The 16,647-nt window shown below is 35.2% G+C and overlaps 1 protein-coding gene and 2 long non-coding RNA genes across 5 annotated transcripts in view; 1 reads left to right on the top strand and 2 right to left on the bottom strand.

The window, feature by feature from the left end:
• Positions 1–16,647, top strand: part of LOC135073725 (ADP-ribosylation factor 6) — a 46,224-nt gene that overhangs the window by 15,459 nt on the left and 14,118 nt on the right. The gene's annotated exons all lie outside the window — the stretch shown is intronic.
• Positions 9,487–10,618, bottom strand: LOC135076234 (uncharacterized). Its single transcript, XR_010258226.1, has 2 exons — positions 9,994–10,618; positions 9,487–9,703 (listed from the first exon to the last, which is right to left on the bottom strand). It is a non-coding gene; the product is annotated as an uncharacterized LOC135076234 (long non-coding RNA).
• Positions 14,300–16,545, bottom strand: LOC135076227 (uncharacterized). The gene is made up of 4 exons (XR_010258225.1): positions 16,321–16,545; positions 15,960–16,102; positions 15,432–15,635; positions 14,300–15,111 (listed from the first exon to the last, which is right to left on the bottom strand). It is a non-coding gene; the product is annotated as an uncharacterized LOC135076227 (long non-coding RNA).

The following is a 16,647-nucleotide window of genomic DNA, read 5'->3' as shown; positions in this document are numbered from 1 at the left end:
TCTTCAAAAAAGGCAACAAAACCTTGGTGAAGAATTTATTTTATACCCATCTCACTTCTGATTCTGTTTTTGAGAGTCATCATGAATGGTTTCACGCGACATCTAGCCTCCCGAACAAATCGGTTTCCGATAAGGCTTTAGTACGATAGACCACATACTTATTTATGGCAGAAAACTGAGGAGAATAATCAGCAACTTTGTCTGGCATTTGTGGTCTATGAGAAAGACTTCTCTCTTCAAGCTACAGTCTCTCCAACGGTGCCAAATTTACTATAGATATAATCGTTGAATGGCTTGTACGAATAGGCCACAATGTCAGTCCGTCTCCGGGATCAGGACTCCAGTTGCAGCGAGGGGTCAGACAGGGAGATGTCATATTTCTAAAACTGTTCACTACCACCCTGGAAGATGTTTTCAAGCTTCTGGACTGGAGCGGATTGGGCATAAATATCATCAGCGAGTACATCACCCATCTTTGATTCGCGGACGATATCGTAGTCATGGCTGAGAACGTGGAGGATCTAAGCTCAATCCTCGATTGCCTCAATAGAGCCTCTCAACAAATGGGTCTTTAATAGACAAGACAAAAATCATGTCAAATGCCGTGCTGTCCCCACTCCTCTGAAGGTTGGAGACACTATGAGTTGTCTGATGGCCGCTGGGGCAGGAAAGTTCTTGAGTGGCGACCATGAGCTAGAAGACGCAGCTTGGGCAAGCCTCACACTAGGTGGACCGATGATCTGGTGAAGGTCGCGTCAGGTGCCTGTATGCGAGCGGCACATGACCGGTCTTTGTGGAAATCCTTGGGGGAGGCCGTTGTCCAGCAGTGGACGTCTTTCGGCTGAAACGAACGATCGAGTCTTTATTTTATTAGATTGGTATAATATTTAAGATCTAAAAGTGGGTGCCATATCTTAATTTTTGATTGAATAACAAGCGATCTCAGCAATTATTTTGTAATACTTGTTTCATTTACCCCTTGGTCATTTGGGAAAGTTCAACATGAAAGCGTTATTGGCTTATGATAAGCGCAGTATAATTGTATTATTACTGCGCATTTAAAGTTTTGATAAATTATTTTGATTCACACTCCCTCTCATAAATGCAGTAAGTTGTAAAGATACGGCGCATATAATAATATTACGTTGTAAGAACTAAAATTTAAATCAATCATTTAACACATGTACCGTAAGTAACCAAAACTACTGATAAACGCAGTAAGGAACAATGATACTGCATTCATGGGTAGTAAGTATCGAACGAAATCTTAGTTAATCCATAATATAAACAGTTTTTTAATAATTTTAAATACAAAATATTAATTAAAATACAAAAACCTCATATCAAAATAAACTTTGAGTTTAGCTCTATAAGCCCATATATTTTTTTTTACAAATATTTGCCTAACTAATTGTAGACACCCCAAAATAAAATTTCAACTTTGATCGCGTTTTTCTCGAAACTGTTCACGTGTTACTTACTGCGTTTATAAATTGTGCGGCAGAGTTACTAATCCCTTCTACTATTGTTATTGTTTTTGTAAAAACTTAAAAATCGCAAGCAACTCATGATTTTTTCATTCAAAATTAGAAAATAGAAAATAATAATTTACTTCTATTTATCGATAATAGGAAACCGTATTAGAACACGAGCCCTGCACTATGTTACGACCGGCACATGCGGCCGTACTGTGTATTTTCACGCGTCAGTGGATATCGGAAGAAATAAAATACATTGCGCAGTAGTTACGCATGACATAAAGTGGTTGCTAACTAAATCGTCAATGTACAACGTGTTTGAATTTTTATCACCACTAATTTCGATATCGCAGTAAATGTCACGGCACTGAATTCGTTCGTAAAAATGTTTAGTTTTTTTTATTTATAAGCAAAATACCAATGGATTTGCTATACTTACATGTGGTAAATGACTTCATTGTTCCTGTAGTTCTTCGTTTCACTTATGTTATTGCACGTTACGACGCATTATCCAACAATATCGGAGAACATTTCCTCAGTACGACTGAATCGCGACTAACCTGGCGTCGCGGGCGATGTTCGTTTCTGGGCATATCGCGGAGACACGCGCCACGCCCCCGTTTCACATCTATTCCCTTCTATGATCTGAGGGCCGTACTGTGTATTTTCACACGATAGTGGATATCGGAAGAAATTAAATACATCGCGCAGTAGTTGAGCATGACATAAAGTGGTTGCTAACTAAATCGTCAATGTACAAGTGTGTTAGAATTTTTATCACCACTGATTTCGATATCGCAGTAACTGTTACGGCACTGAATTCGTTCGTAAAAATGTTAAGTTTTTTTTATTTATAACCAAAATACCAATGGATTTGCAATACTTACATGTAGTAAATGACTCCATTGTTCCTGTAGTTCTTCGTTTCACTTGTTTTATTGCACGTAACGACGCATTATCCAAAAAATTCGGAGAACATTTCCTTAGTACGACTGAATCGCGACTAACCTAGCTACGCGGCCGATGTTCGTTTCTGGGCATATCGCGGAGACACGCGCCACGCCCCCGTTTCACATCTATTCCCTTCTATGATCTGAGGCTGTTTGGATATTTGCCTTTTCGGATAATTCCTAGTTATTAATTCCAGATCTTTTCTCAATTCCCTGATCCTTGCGTCAATAGATTGCGATCGTTTTTTATTGAAAATGTTTGTGGCACACTATTTTATGATATTTGCCTTTTAAAGCTTCAGAAAAAAGGGATCTTCCATTTGATTGAGCAATATTCTTGATCATTCATTATGAACAGTTGAATGGTTTCATAATAAAAGTAAAATGTTGTTTAGCTTGTCGACTACATATTAAATCTAAAATCTATGAATTTGTGATTAATGTTTTATATCGCTACATTATCTTTCGGTTATTTTTGTGGCGTTGTCTTAAAAACGAATATTGTGATTATAATTTTCTTTTAACTTATTATACTGTATCTACTTATTAGTTATTATTATACTCTTGAATTAATACTACCCTAATTTGTCTATTATATGATTTCGTTTATCCAACTCAGTATCAAAACGTAGTAGAAATATTTAAAATACTCGAAAAATTTTGGCTGATTGGATACATTTTACCACGTATTTTCTAAGGATTACACTTTGTTTATGACTCGCACGGTTAACCAAGTCATTAAACTCGCGTAACCGTTAAATTTTCATTAAGTCGTAAAAATGCTAACCCGAGCGTGATGCTAAATTTAAAACCCTTGGAATCAGTGTTAACTCTTGACATATTTATCAAACGGAAATTGTGTGTGAGAATAAAATGATAAAATATATTTTTACGTGACTCACAACAATTAAAGCATGACAAATAAAATTCTACAAAAGAAGTTTATTCCAGAAATTCCCTGGACTCACTTCCTAGAATACAACTTCGTTTTACAACATTGTCCGAAAAGAATTTTGACACAGTGGTCGTGACTTCAGTTACTAATATTCTTACTTGCGGAACTATGTAGTCGTGTTTAATTTAATTCAAAATCATTTCTTCTCTCTTAAGTCATTTGCATTTCGGTTAACATGTTTATTTTGTTCGACTCAAGTTTGCGTGTTGGCATGTCTACGTTTGAGCACATAGCACAGTTATGTATCTGCAATATTTCATTCACAGCTCGACGATGAACATTATGATGCGAACATCTACGAACATCGTGACACAAATTCCTTTAATCTGATTACGCAAGCGTACATCTGGGCTTCCCATTACACGTTATCGGCGAGAAAGGGTGCCTGACCCGGTGTAGTTTTTGTTGCACTTAGGCCCAGAACAGACGGTGAAACGCAACTGCAACGAAACTGCAACTGCTAGTTACTTTTGAGTTGCATCTGTTTCTGCCATAGCGTCCGTTGAGAGACCACACATGACGCGACCAGTTTGAAACTTTCAGTTTCATTCACGTCATAAGAATCATCAGAAAGTTGCAATTTCGTTGCAGTTGCGTTTCACCGTCTGTTCTGGGCCTTACCAGAAACATTAAGGGATTAGTACCTCTAATCATCCCTGCTACAGACTATTTTCTCTCTAACATAACCTTTTTCTAGTTAATTTTTTTGGTCCTTCGTTCTATTCTACAGTGTGAGTCACGTTAAAGTGTACATATGAAAATAGAAGAAACTAGACCTATTTTTATCGACAAAAAAGAGGTCAAAAATTTTTTGAGTTTTTTTTTTAATTTCTTATAAAAAAATTTTTCTTTCAATTACTTATTGTAAAGAAAACGTAATAACTTTTAAATTAAGCGGTATATCCTGATAAAATAAAAACAGTAATAATGCTAAATAACAGGCGACACTAAAAAAATACATAAAATACACAAAAAATGCCAACAAATAATAAAAAATGACAGTTTTTGAAAAAAATCTGCTTTTAAATTCGTGTTTTTTTGGTTATTTGATAAATTTCTCCAAAAAATGCCCCTATAACAGGTGGTTTTTATTACTTTGTATTATTCTCTATCGTATTATCTTTGTAAAACCTAAAATCGCATGTCTCTATCCCTATCACAACATTTGCTATGATCGTTTGAACAAAGGCCTGCCACAACATTATTCTCCGCTACAGGTAGAGACAATTTTAATTTTAACTAAAATGCTTATTTTACTTCGAAATCTTTTGTTTTTATTTGAAATCTAACTTGTCTTTATCAAAATTACAAATCTAGAGCCATTTTCAGTTTCGTTGTTAACGAAGCTTTGAATGGCGCACCCGGAGAGGCTTAGTTCAAACGATCATTGCAAACGTTGTGATAGGGATAGAGACATGCGATTTTTGGTTTTACGAAGGTAATACGATAGAGAATAATACAAAGTAATAAAAACTACCGGTTATAGGGGCATTTTTTGGAGAAATTTATCAAATAACCAAAAAAACACGAATTTAAAAGCATATTTTTTTCAAAAAGTATCATTTTTTATTATTTGTTGGCCTTTTTTGTGTATTTTATGTATTTTTTTAGTATTACCTGTTATTTAGCATTATTACTGTTTTTATTTTATCAGGATATACCGCTTAGTTTAAAAGTTATTACGTTTTCTTTACAATAAGTAATTGGAAGAAAAAAAATTCTATAAAAAATTAAAAAAAAATCTCAAAAATTTTTTGACCTCTTTTTTGTCGATAAAAATACGTCTAGTTTCATCTATTTGCATATGTACACTTTAACGTGACTCACACTGTATAGAGCTTCAGAATTCACAAGTATGTTTTTCTTTGCAACTGGTCTGTTGTTCTTACGCTTAATGAGAAATGCAGAATGCATCTGTACGAATAAATGTAGTAGAAAGTAAACAGTCTTTCCCAAGCCGCCATCTGGAGCAATTTAAACGACCATCACAAATGAAACTGCTGTCATATCTCTCACCCTTTTATTATGTGTAGAACTTGAACGAAATTGGATGATTCTACACACACATCTTCCCTTTTTTGTTCTCGGTTTACGAATAAGCTGGAAAGATCCAGTGTAAAATCGTGTTCGTTGTTATAAAATTACTAGAGCGGGAATAAACAGATTACAATCTTATTTATTGCTAGATAATTATATGTTATCACGATAAATGTATGTTTCTAATTCACGAATCTGTAATATTGGAATTTGTTAACGCTTATGTACAATTCGCGTTTAGTAAATAGGATTATTTATCGAATCGCACGATATTGCATCACTGCAATATGCTCCCGTACATCTTCATTGTGTTTCCGAAGGCGCTGAATGGGAAATTTCCATATAAATCTACCAAGCTCCGTCGATGCCTTTCTATCTTCAATAATAATGGCTCCTTTGGAACGTACGTAACCTATTATTCAATCATTTGTAATCGTAGTTTAAAATATAACTAAGATAATAATACTAATAAGTAACCTGTTCTTTAGTAAGCACGCAGTTCATTCAATGACGTCATTTATGTAGGAAAATTTCTACTACTTTAATAACTTTCCTTTCGTTATTTTCTTCAGTAGGACCGAACATTAGTTCTTAGATTTCTCTAAATCCCCACGGCTTATTGAGGCTCTGTCCAACATTATGACTCTGTAAATATTTGATTGCGTCTTTCCTTTTTGATTTAGTGGAGAATCTTCAAATAGTTACTATAAAAAAAAACTGTTTTTTATGCAGAACAAGACAGGTACTTGACCGCAATCGCACCTAATGTTAAGTGAGATGCAGTATAGGATATATATAGGATATATTACCTGCCCTATAACTCCCTATTCATCATCGCCTTGAAAAGGCCCGAATTATATCTTGTGAATTCAGAAAGAATAAATTGTGCATTAGCCGCTTTGCAGCCTGTTACTAAGTTCGCTGTTACGTAACGCGGTTCCGTGCTAGCTATCAGTGCGGGTTGTTAGGGGAAGTTACATTGCTTCCGTCTCACTGCAGCTACTTGAATGCTATATTTTTTCTTTCTACTAAATCAAATGTTCACGGTGTCTGTTTCGCAGCGTGGCAACTAAAAAATGGCGACACAAAATTAAAATGCCGTTAAGATAATGTAGCGAAGTATCATTAATGTTTGTAATCAGACCAGCTGGTTTTTCTTTACGTAATGATTTCTTATCATCGTATCGTACATGAGTAAACTGTGATATCACTTACCTAATCATCGATGTAAGTCACTTATCACAAAGCATCTGATAAATCTGTGATAAAGCCTATCATCACAACTAATATTGAATTTTTTACGACTATTTAGTACAGATTTATTACTCAATCATAATCAAAATATCTACACTCGTAGATATAAACTTTCTATGTAAAACATGTTCTTGCTGTGTTTAAGTGGAGAAAGTTACCTGTAAATTTATTAAATCCACTTTCTTCGTATGGACCTTTAATATGCTCCCTTGGAGCGCTTTCATAAACGCGTTCTTTTAGTTATTAAAGAAGCTAAGAAGGATCTTCAATTTTGCGTGAATATTTCAAAGGTGCGCAGTTGGTTCAGTCAGCTTTCTTGCTTTTGTACCCTTGAAAAGTCTTCCCTTGTAATAAATCCTTGGGGCAATCGGTATGTCATCCCAAGGGGCGCTGAAGCCATAACGGACAGTCGGTCGGCGACAGCATTAGTGCTTATATACCGTAAACCATGTCTGATTTTATCGAGGGGTCTAAATTGGAGGGTTCCCATGCTATCCCTTTAGTACAGTTGCGATTCGTAAGAATCAAAAATGTTTTCTACGTATTAATTTTGCTAATTTCCGTGTTTGCAAGTATGAGGTAAAGTCCGAGGGTGAAGTGTAGAGGGTGAATATTTGAATAAGTTTGCGACCATTTTTTGTTGGACTGTGTTGACTATTTTGTGGATTGTAAGGAACGGTGCTAGTGGAACAAAAACATAGAGCCCAAATTCATCTTTCTGTTTAAATAATATCCTTAAAAATAATTATTATAATTGCAAAATTGCTTCAAATATGTACCTGCTTAACGTACAAGTATTCCCAATGAAATCTGTAGTGAATATCTGAAGATTTGCGCATACCAATCTCAGTCATAGCACGTTTTGACGACCCCTTTTGCATCGTAAAACATTTCTGTCTGTCGTAAATGAAGATGTCTCTTACTCCAAATAAAACCGTATTAGAGATACTGCTTTACGGTTTCTCTTTTGTATTATCTGAATCTGTAGTCTGTGTTCCACGACCACGAAACTGGTAAACGCAAGAACAGGTATGCGATGCGTTGTAGGAGTTGGCTAATAGCTACCTTAACCACGCTCATTTAAACATACAAATACAAACAAGATATAAAGTGAGTGAATTATCTCTAACCTGCAAACTTACTAAGAAAACTGACCGCCTAGCTGCTTAAAATGAATGGCCGTTAAAGTTTCAAGCTGCAGTTTTCCTCTTGGCCGAGTTAAAAGTTCTAAACCGTATAACTTTGGTACTACTGCAACACTCTTTGTTTGTTTCGGAAGCGAATTCATATCTGAATTTGTAAAAAATATCTAACATAAATCAAAAACTTTGGTAAACCTATCGCTGAAAGTGCTAAAGTAGATTTACGGCACGGTTTCTGGCCAGACTAAGTGCCGCCATCGAAATACAGTAGTCATAAAGACAATACTGCAAAGATAAGATATGAATGAGAAGAAACCCGATAGAGATGCTTCACTTTTTACTCGCTTGACGCCCGTTATCGAAAAAGCTGCTCAATGAAATGGGCGTTGATCTCTTTTTCATTTGATCAGCAAGATTGTTATTTATCTAAGCTATAATGCTGGTACTAGTGCTGCAGGGCTAAGATGCGCGCCGTGATAAACTGCTATCGCGGCGTTATATCGATTTTGACGTCACTATATCGTTTTATCTACCGGCGCTAACATGGCACCCCGAAAATTATCATGTCATCTGTCAAAATGTGATAGTGATAGATTTGTTTTTTTTTTTGTGATAAACCTGGCAAGCCCTAACATGAAGCGCTAACTATATCATATTTTGACATCACGATAGGATAGGATGTGGTGTTTTTATCGTCCTCGATCCATGCCCACGATAGCAAGACGATAGGAGATTGAATTTTTTGCAAGCTACTTTAACTCTATTTATTTATCATTTACAATGGTAAATGACATTTTACGATTAATTTGAGGCTAGAAAAATTCAAAGAAAGGAATCTAGCACCTTTGTGATACTTTTACTTCTAGGTGGAGATTGAGTTTTAGTTCAAGAGTTTATCAGAAGCAGCATTTTGTAATTATTGCAATGGATGTGAGGCGAATCTTGCGACAGTTTATAATCATTAACTGCAAAATCTAAGTGCTCCCACAGTCCCACCCACATTTAATTATTACATTACCTACCTTGTAAAATAACCATTACTTACTTACCTACTTAGGTAGGCAGTCAACAACAGTACATCAGACAAATATTAAGTTGCAAATGACGTGAGATACCCCATAGTGTTTAGCTTGATTTAAGTACCTACTGTCATCTGTACATAATCTTGTAAAAATTATTGAAAATGGGGCAGAATGTGGTGACCGAGCTTCTTATGTCTACATTATTTTCAAACAGTGGCAAGGTCATTGTCAGAAATTAGCATTGGGTGGGATATGTAATCAATAAAAAATTGCTATAATAACAATGAGAATAAATGAATTTTACTAATTTTATAACTTGACGGTTAACATCGACACATTACTATAAATCTAATTCCTCCATTTGGACTTTTTTAAGGGCTTTAATGTGACAGGATGATAATCTTGTACAATTTATTCCATTATAATAAATTCATTCATCATCATCTCAGCCATAGGACGTCCACTGCTGTAATGCTTTCCATGTTGCCCGATGGGGCAGCAAGGTTCTGGAGTGGAGGCCGGGTACTGGAATACGCAGCGTGGGACGTCGAGTGTCCACCCACAAGGTGGACCGACAACATCACGCAGGCCGCTACCAACCAGGCAATAAATTCATTATTGCAGTGTAATTTCAAAATAATTCAACCATTATTTACAAAATCTTTATTTGGAAAACTTTTGTTTTACAATAGCTATTGATAATTTCAAACACTAACAGAATTCCATGAATTGGTTAGCCTAGCCAGTATCCTTGAAGTTTTTTGCTGATTGTTATTGTGAATTTTCATGACAGTGAGCGAGACTTGCTTATGTCTGCTTTAGAATGAAATAATCACTCATAATCCCACACTTCTTCATCCACTGTCTGAAAAAAAAAAGAATATTATTTAAACACAATTATATTATTACAATTACATAAACAGTTCATAAATAGAAACATTTACTTAATCCTATTTGTATTTTAAGTTTACATACAAAATGTTGATCATCAATATTATTACACCGTGAAAGAACTATGTGAAATAAATATAGGAAAGAAGGTGAAAGCTTATTTGTAGGAATAAAGATATTTTTCCTTTTATCAGGTGTTATTAATTATGAAAATCAAGATGTGCGGAGTATAGCTAATATTTTAGACTTTAGGTACCTACTTACTTTGCTACTTATGAGTGTAACTTTATTTCTCAAATCTCAATAAACTTTCTGACTGCTTCATGTACGTTGAATAATTACTGTAAACCTCGCATTATGGGATAGGTAGTGGAGTTCGGACTTCGGTTATTCTGTTAATTTTGAAGACTTCATTCTTTAATACTATCGGTATGATTAGGAATTCTTCATTGTTTTTCTGTAACTTGGTTATCTCTTCGTTTGATATTTTCCGTACTTTAGAAATATTAAAAATAAGACTGGAAACATAAAAATACAATTTTAAAAACAAATACAATCAATACAATCAAGCAGTCATGTAATGTCAACAAATTTGACATAACTTTTTTTTAATGACGTTCTCACTGCTTTAAGATATGTGTTTTAGCCGAATTAATAGCAGAAATGAACGAGATTGAACGAATGAGCTAAAATATTTCAAGGTTGGCCAACATAATAACGCAAATTTTTCTTAATATGGCAACAATTGGGTTATCACGCGATAGCGGTCGATAGACTTTTCTATCGATGGTCCCATGTTAGGGAAAATGATAAAATTATCTACGTGATCGAAAATTGTCTTATCATATCATGTCATTGTCGATGCGCGCATCTTAGGCCTACAGGTAAAAGATAACCGACTATCCATCCAATGTTCCATGTTCAACTGGTACCTCTTCTCTTTTATTTTTCACCAAAAAGGTGGACGCGTCTCATACTTTTTTACGACGCGTCAAATTATTGATATTCGTCCATATGTACGTCCTTCCAGCGCTTGCTCTGAATTCAAAGCATCCTGTCCTTCGTATTGTATATGGCCGGCCATAGATTGTTACCACATGTCTCGTTTCCGTCGCAATCGGGATAGATATTGCAAAGCTGCGGTTTACACATCTCACGATGTCAGCACGTTTCTACCGTTATTGCCCACAAGTGTGACAATGTGGCTGGCAACTCCTAAATTGGAGAAATTATTTCACATACTACTAGTAAGATATTATAGTAAATTCGATCAAACTAGCTCTTGAGAATTTCAATTTTCCTCAACAATGAAGATGATCCTAGTATTTCGATCAATCATAGGTACAGCACTTTTATACCTCGTGAACTTTTCCAGTTGATTGATAGATGTAATCCTTCATCCGCTGCAAATTGAGGTTTTTCTCACTCATATCTAAGGATAAACAAGATGTTGCTCTAGTTCTTATTCTCGTGAACTCTGACCATCAGTAACAAGTAGTGGTATGTTGCAATGTCGCGCTTCTAATCATTTAATATGTCCCATTGTGCCAGCTTCGTATGAATTAAATGTTTCAAGCTCTATTGCTTAGAGTTATGTCGTCATAATCGTAGTTAGACAAAGCTTTGACTGGTTTGTTTGCTCTATGTCTGTTCCACTGGCAAATTTTAAAAGCGCACCGAACATCTGTTACGGCTTTGAGATTATTTTTGTCCGGGTGTTTGCCAATTCAGGACGAATTACGTAGTAGATAGAAGTATTTTTGGACCGTATTTATCTAAACATTAACATGATTGATGACATTATGAGATGTTCTGTCAACAGATCGTCTGATTTTGTCATTGCCGCAATTGTGGTTGGTAATATTAGCATTACAATTATTTGTTTAATTTGAGATGTCTGCAATAAAACTATTATCGCTAATCTTTGTTTGAAAATAACCGTGTCAGACTAGGTGTACCGTTGAACAAAAACGACCACTGTGATCTGCTAATGCCTTTTTTTACTTGCTGACCTACTAAAGCTATCTACTGTGGAACTCGCAAACGAGCTCTGAAACTAAAATTTTCTCGACGTGAAGATGATTTTTGTTAAAGAAATATAAAATTGTTTTTAATTTCGCTGCCAATAAAGGTGTTTTTATTTGTTCTTTACCTATACTATTTACGTAAGACGCTTTGGGGTAATAATGGAAACAGTGTTTCTTATGCTTTTCTTTTATTCGATGCAAAATTCATAACTTGTAAGCTCAAAAATCAAAAATGCAAGCTTCAACAATTTCGAAAGGTATTGATCGTATAATTTGGCAAGTTAATGCAATAAGTATCGGTACCATGTCGTATCTACTGAAATGTTACAGCAGTACAGCAGTAGTTTCGAAGTCTGCGATTCTCTAACGATGTTACAAACTTTGTCTTACGAGGAGCAATTATTATAAAGCTATTACACGACTTTTTAATTGCTCTTGTCTATTCTCAAAGCAGAATTCGAAAATTCGAATTTATAAGCTTTTAGAAATGCTTCATTGCTTGTTACAGTGCATTATGTAATTGGTGTGACGACGATTTCATGGAATAATTTGAAATTACCATACAACTTTTATATTACTAACAGAATTTGCTTAAATAGATTAAATTTCTCTATTAGCAATAGTAGCGAGTGTGTTTACATAAGATAAAACGTTGTTTACTCCTCACGGGCACGAGTTGCTCACAATGTATTCGTCCCAAGATTTAATTTAGCTTTTTCAGTGTCATGACGATTTTATTGGCTCGACTCAAGCTGAACTGTTGGAAGGTCGCCTAAGATGGCGGAAAGAGTTCCATTTCCGAGATGGTAAAAAAAGATCACGCCTTGCCTTAACTGGATTCCCGTGTCGATGTCGTCGTCACCAATCAGATGCAATTTATATTCGACCTTAACACTGCAGTACACGCGCCCCTTTTTTTACACCAATACACGCGCGGCCTACTCTGGTAAGCCAATTTAAAATCACTGTAAATCAGTTTGTAAACAATTTATGAATAAAATTATTATGTAAATGATTAAAGTGTTTATATAATAAACTATTCTTTTATAATCAAAGTTTCTTTGTATAACTATTTGGGATAAAACATTATAAACAAATTAAAAAGTTGTACATTTTTGGACCAAAATTGCACTCTGAGATCCATGTTAGCAAAAAAAAATTACTGAAAAAATATGATTTGTTTTTTATCTGTCATAGTATTCAAGACTTTCTACTGCCTGGTACATGGGGCAAATCCATTTTTTGCAAGTCTTCCATCATTTTTTTCGTGATTGATTTCGGGCTTTTGAGTAGACCCGCAGTTTTGACGGCCAATTTTAGAAAAGTGCGTAGACGCCTAGCGACCCAAGCTTTACTGGCTTATTGACAATTTAGTCAACGAGGCTTTCCTGGAATACCAGCTCTCTGGCGCAAGTTCTTAAAAAGTTATAGCGTAAAATGTTACCCTGGTCTACTCTAGGAGGCCACGCGTGTACTCTAGTGTTAATGATGGAGATATAAAGATGATCTTTTAGAATTTAAAACGAATTACTCCCCAAGCCTTTTTGCATAAAGTGCATTGTAAATTCCATTTCCATTCCGTAGTTCGATGCCATCCATTCCGTAAAACGAGATGAATGAGTAGTAACTGCTAGGCGTAATTGGCGACTATCCAACGCCGTGGGCGGGGTTCGATGCCAGCCCACGCTCCATCACAAAATGTAGCAGGAATAGTAGGTTCGTATCCTTGTTATCACGCAAAAACTATTAATCGGGTAACATTCTGTTGCGAAGGTATACCTAATTGGATTTTCGTAGGGTACATTTTCGCTTGCTCATTGGTTTAACCTTGTTCATATCACACGTGATTGTATGTTAGTTGTTTCTCAGAATTGATGGATCAGCGAGGAAGGTGATTTATTGGAATCTTTTTAAGAGCAGTCGCTAACCAAACGTATGTTCTCTGACCTGACCTGTGTGGGTTCTACACACTTTCGTTCTTCGTCTAAGACCTTCGTTCTTCGACCGACAGTTCTAATTGGTTTACAATTGCCAACACATTCTTGTTGTAAAATAACACTTCTTACTTGTCAATAAGATGCCACAGAATCACCTTGATAATATGCGTACACTGTATTACTATTAGCTACTACATGCATGCATACAATCTAAAGAAATTTCCTGTCATTAGAAAATAATGTCAGCAGAAAAAGCTTTCCGTTTTTGTTGTAACATTTGTAAAATACCTAGTCATAATTAAAAGTGTATTCAACCTGGATGAACTGACCTTCAGTATAACAAAGTCACCTATGGTTATTTATAAGGTTAATTATTTTAATCTTTCTGACCGCAATATTGATTATGAAAGTATCATGTCTGTCGCATTGGATATAGTCAATATACTTTCTTTTAGGTTAAAATATGAGCGGCAATTTTGCAAAACGGAGCATGGTTCAAACGTCTCAGATTTAACCATTGTTATACGAGTAGGTATCAGTGTAACTTTGATCAAACTTTGATTCACCCTCTGGTTAAATGTGAGATTATAATTGTACTAGATGAAAACCCGGCTTCGCTCGGGTGAAATTTGACTCATAATACACAATTCTAGGTGCAAAATGTAGATAGATGTTTCTGTAGTCATCGGTTCTCAAAGAATATTAAATATAGATTCATATAGCTTCGTTAGTTGTGTTTAATAAATATGGTAAATAAAAACTGCAAATGTTTTTACACAAATTATTTTTATTTTAAATCAACATTCAAAATAAACTAAGACAAATTAACAAAACAATCAAATTCAATCGTTAATATAGGTTATGTAAATAACTCTTATTAATAGTCAGAAACGGGATCAGATAAGAAAATACTATTTTCATCAATATCTGGCTCCGGAAGTCCGAAATCTGTTAGTCTCTTTCCGTGGAGTTTTAATGTTTCATCAATTTCTTGTAAAGCCAACTGTTTGGATAATATTTCAGGGCGGGATCTTGTAAAGTCTTCGATAAAATGTGATGCAAATTTTTCCCAAAGAGCATTAGGATCAGTTACTTCACAAAACACGCAAATTAACGCAAACAGCTGTCGTAATTGCCGAGGAAGTTTGAAACCAATTGCTTCATCCAAACATCTTTCCCATTCTTGATCGTCAAAAAGCTGCCCCCTTGCTTGAGCAGCTTCTCGAAATGATGTGTAAATAATATTTTCATATTAATAAGTTCTAACATCTCTGAAGCAAGTCGGCCCTTTGACGTGAAGAAGTAATAGCCAGAGATAATATCGTTCCCGATCAGAAAAGGAATAATTATACATTCTTGCAATTACTTTATCAGCCGCTGACTGAGATATTCGTGGTTGCCACTGTCCATGGATAAATCTGAAATGTGTCGGAATTTCAGTGTAAAGATATTGTCGAGCACTTTCATCTGTTCTGTTTAGTTCAAAAAATGCTAATAATATTTCTGGAATTGGCTTTAAGACTGTCTGGGTCTACCTTCTACTACATGTATACCTTCCCATTATGACAACAATTTTTAAAATGATTTTTAATTTTTTCACCTTGACATTGAACACATTCATAAATCATAGAACCAACTGAATGTACTGATACTTGAATGGTGTTATTTGAAAGTGCTAAATATAAATAGTTAGTCCTGGGGGGCTGATATTCTGTACTAAACCTGCTTGAATATTTACGTTTTTTCGGGGGTCTGCCCGCCATTTGATATGTTTTCTTTCTCTTCTTCTTCTAAAGAAATAAAATCACTGCTGACTGACAGCAGCTGTTTTTCCTTTTTGTCCGAAGAAGCATCATCACTGCTGACTGACAGTAGCTGTTTTTTCTTGTTGTCCGAAGAAGCATCATGAATCCTCGATTAGCGTCAACTCTCCGTTATCAACCTTAAAAGAGAAATATATTTATGAATAGCTAATTTAAAGCTTTAATTTAAATTTTTAATGCTATATTGTGTTACTCTTATTAAACATATTTAATAAGATGTGATGAAAAAATACACGACATGCAGGAATTGAACCTACATCCTCGACTTCTCCGTTGTCGCGCTCTTACCATCTGAGCTAACTGAGTTTAATAAGAGAAATATATTTTATTTTTAGACAAATATTCAAATAATAATAAGTATTGTGAATGTATGTAGGTGTAGGTATATCCTCCCATCTCTATATTTATTTTACTTTACTCAGTGACCTACACTATTAACTTACCTGAAAGTCATCAAATAAATCTTGTGATGCAGCAGAAGCAGCTTTTTGCTTTTTAGGAAAAAGGTTTGATAGTGCCCGAGCCTTGTTTATTCTTAACTGCCTAATTGTTTCTAAGCCACAACACTCGCAATAATTGAAATTATCTGCAAAAATATATTACACAATTATGTATTTATAATAAGAACCAGCCGAGCTCAAGTGGAACTTGCGCATGAAGGAGTCTATTCCGTTATCAGAAAAAACGGTGCAAAAATCGTGTCTGTTTCTGTATTTATGTTGATAACAACTCAACACAGGCTATGCATGTGGTCATTTATTATTATTTTTCGGGTTAAATAAAAAAAAATATTAAGCCGCTTACCGAGTATAATGTTGTCGCATTCCACACATCGACTGCACATTTGCATTTGTTTGCAGTTTCTTACTAATATTTTGCCATTACAAAAATTGCATGTCACTGGAATTTATCACTGTGCGAAACTAAATGACATTGACATTTGAACTTCAACTTTTATGGTTATGGCTAATATTCTTTTTCTGTGGTTGAATCGGCCAATACCAGGTTTAAAGAAAAAACACATAACAAAGAGTATATAGATGACCCACGCTGAACTGTCCCGCCAAACTCAATGACAGGGGGGCGCTACCATCGTTCAACTATATGGTTTCCAACATGGCAAAAATCTGA

Source organism: Ostrinia nubilalis, chromosome 1 (genome assembly GCF_963855985.1).
Source record: "Ostrinia nubilalis chromosome 1, ilOstNubi1.1, whole genome shotgun sequence".
Taxonomy (NCBI): Eukaryota; Metazoa; Arthropoda; class Insecta; order Lepidoptera; family Crambidae; genus Ostrinia; species Ostrinia nubilalis.
Note: the sequence above shows the minus strand (reverse complement) of the source record. Positions and strands in the feature narration are given on the sequence as shown.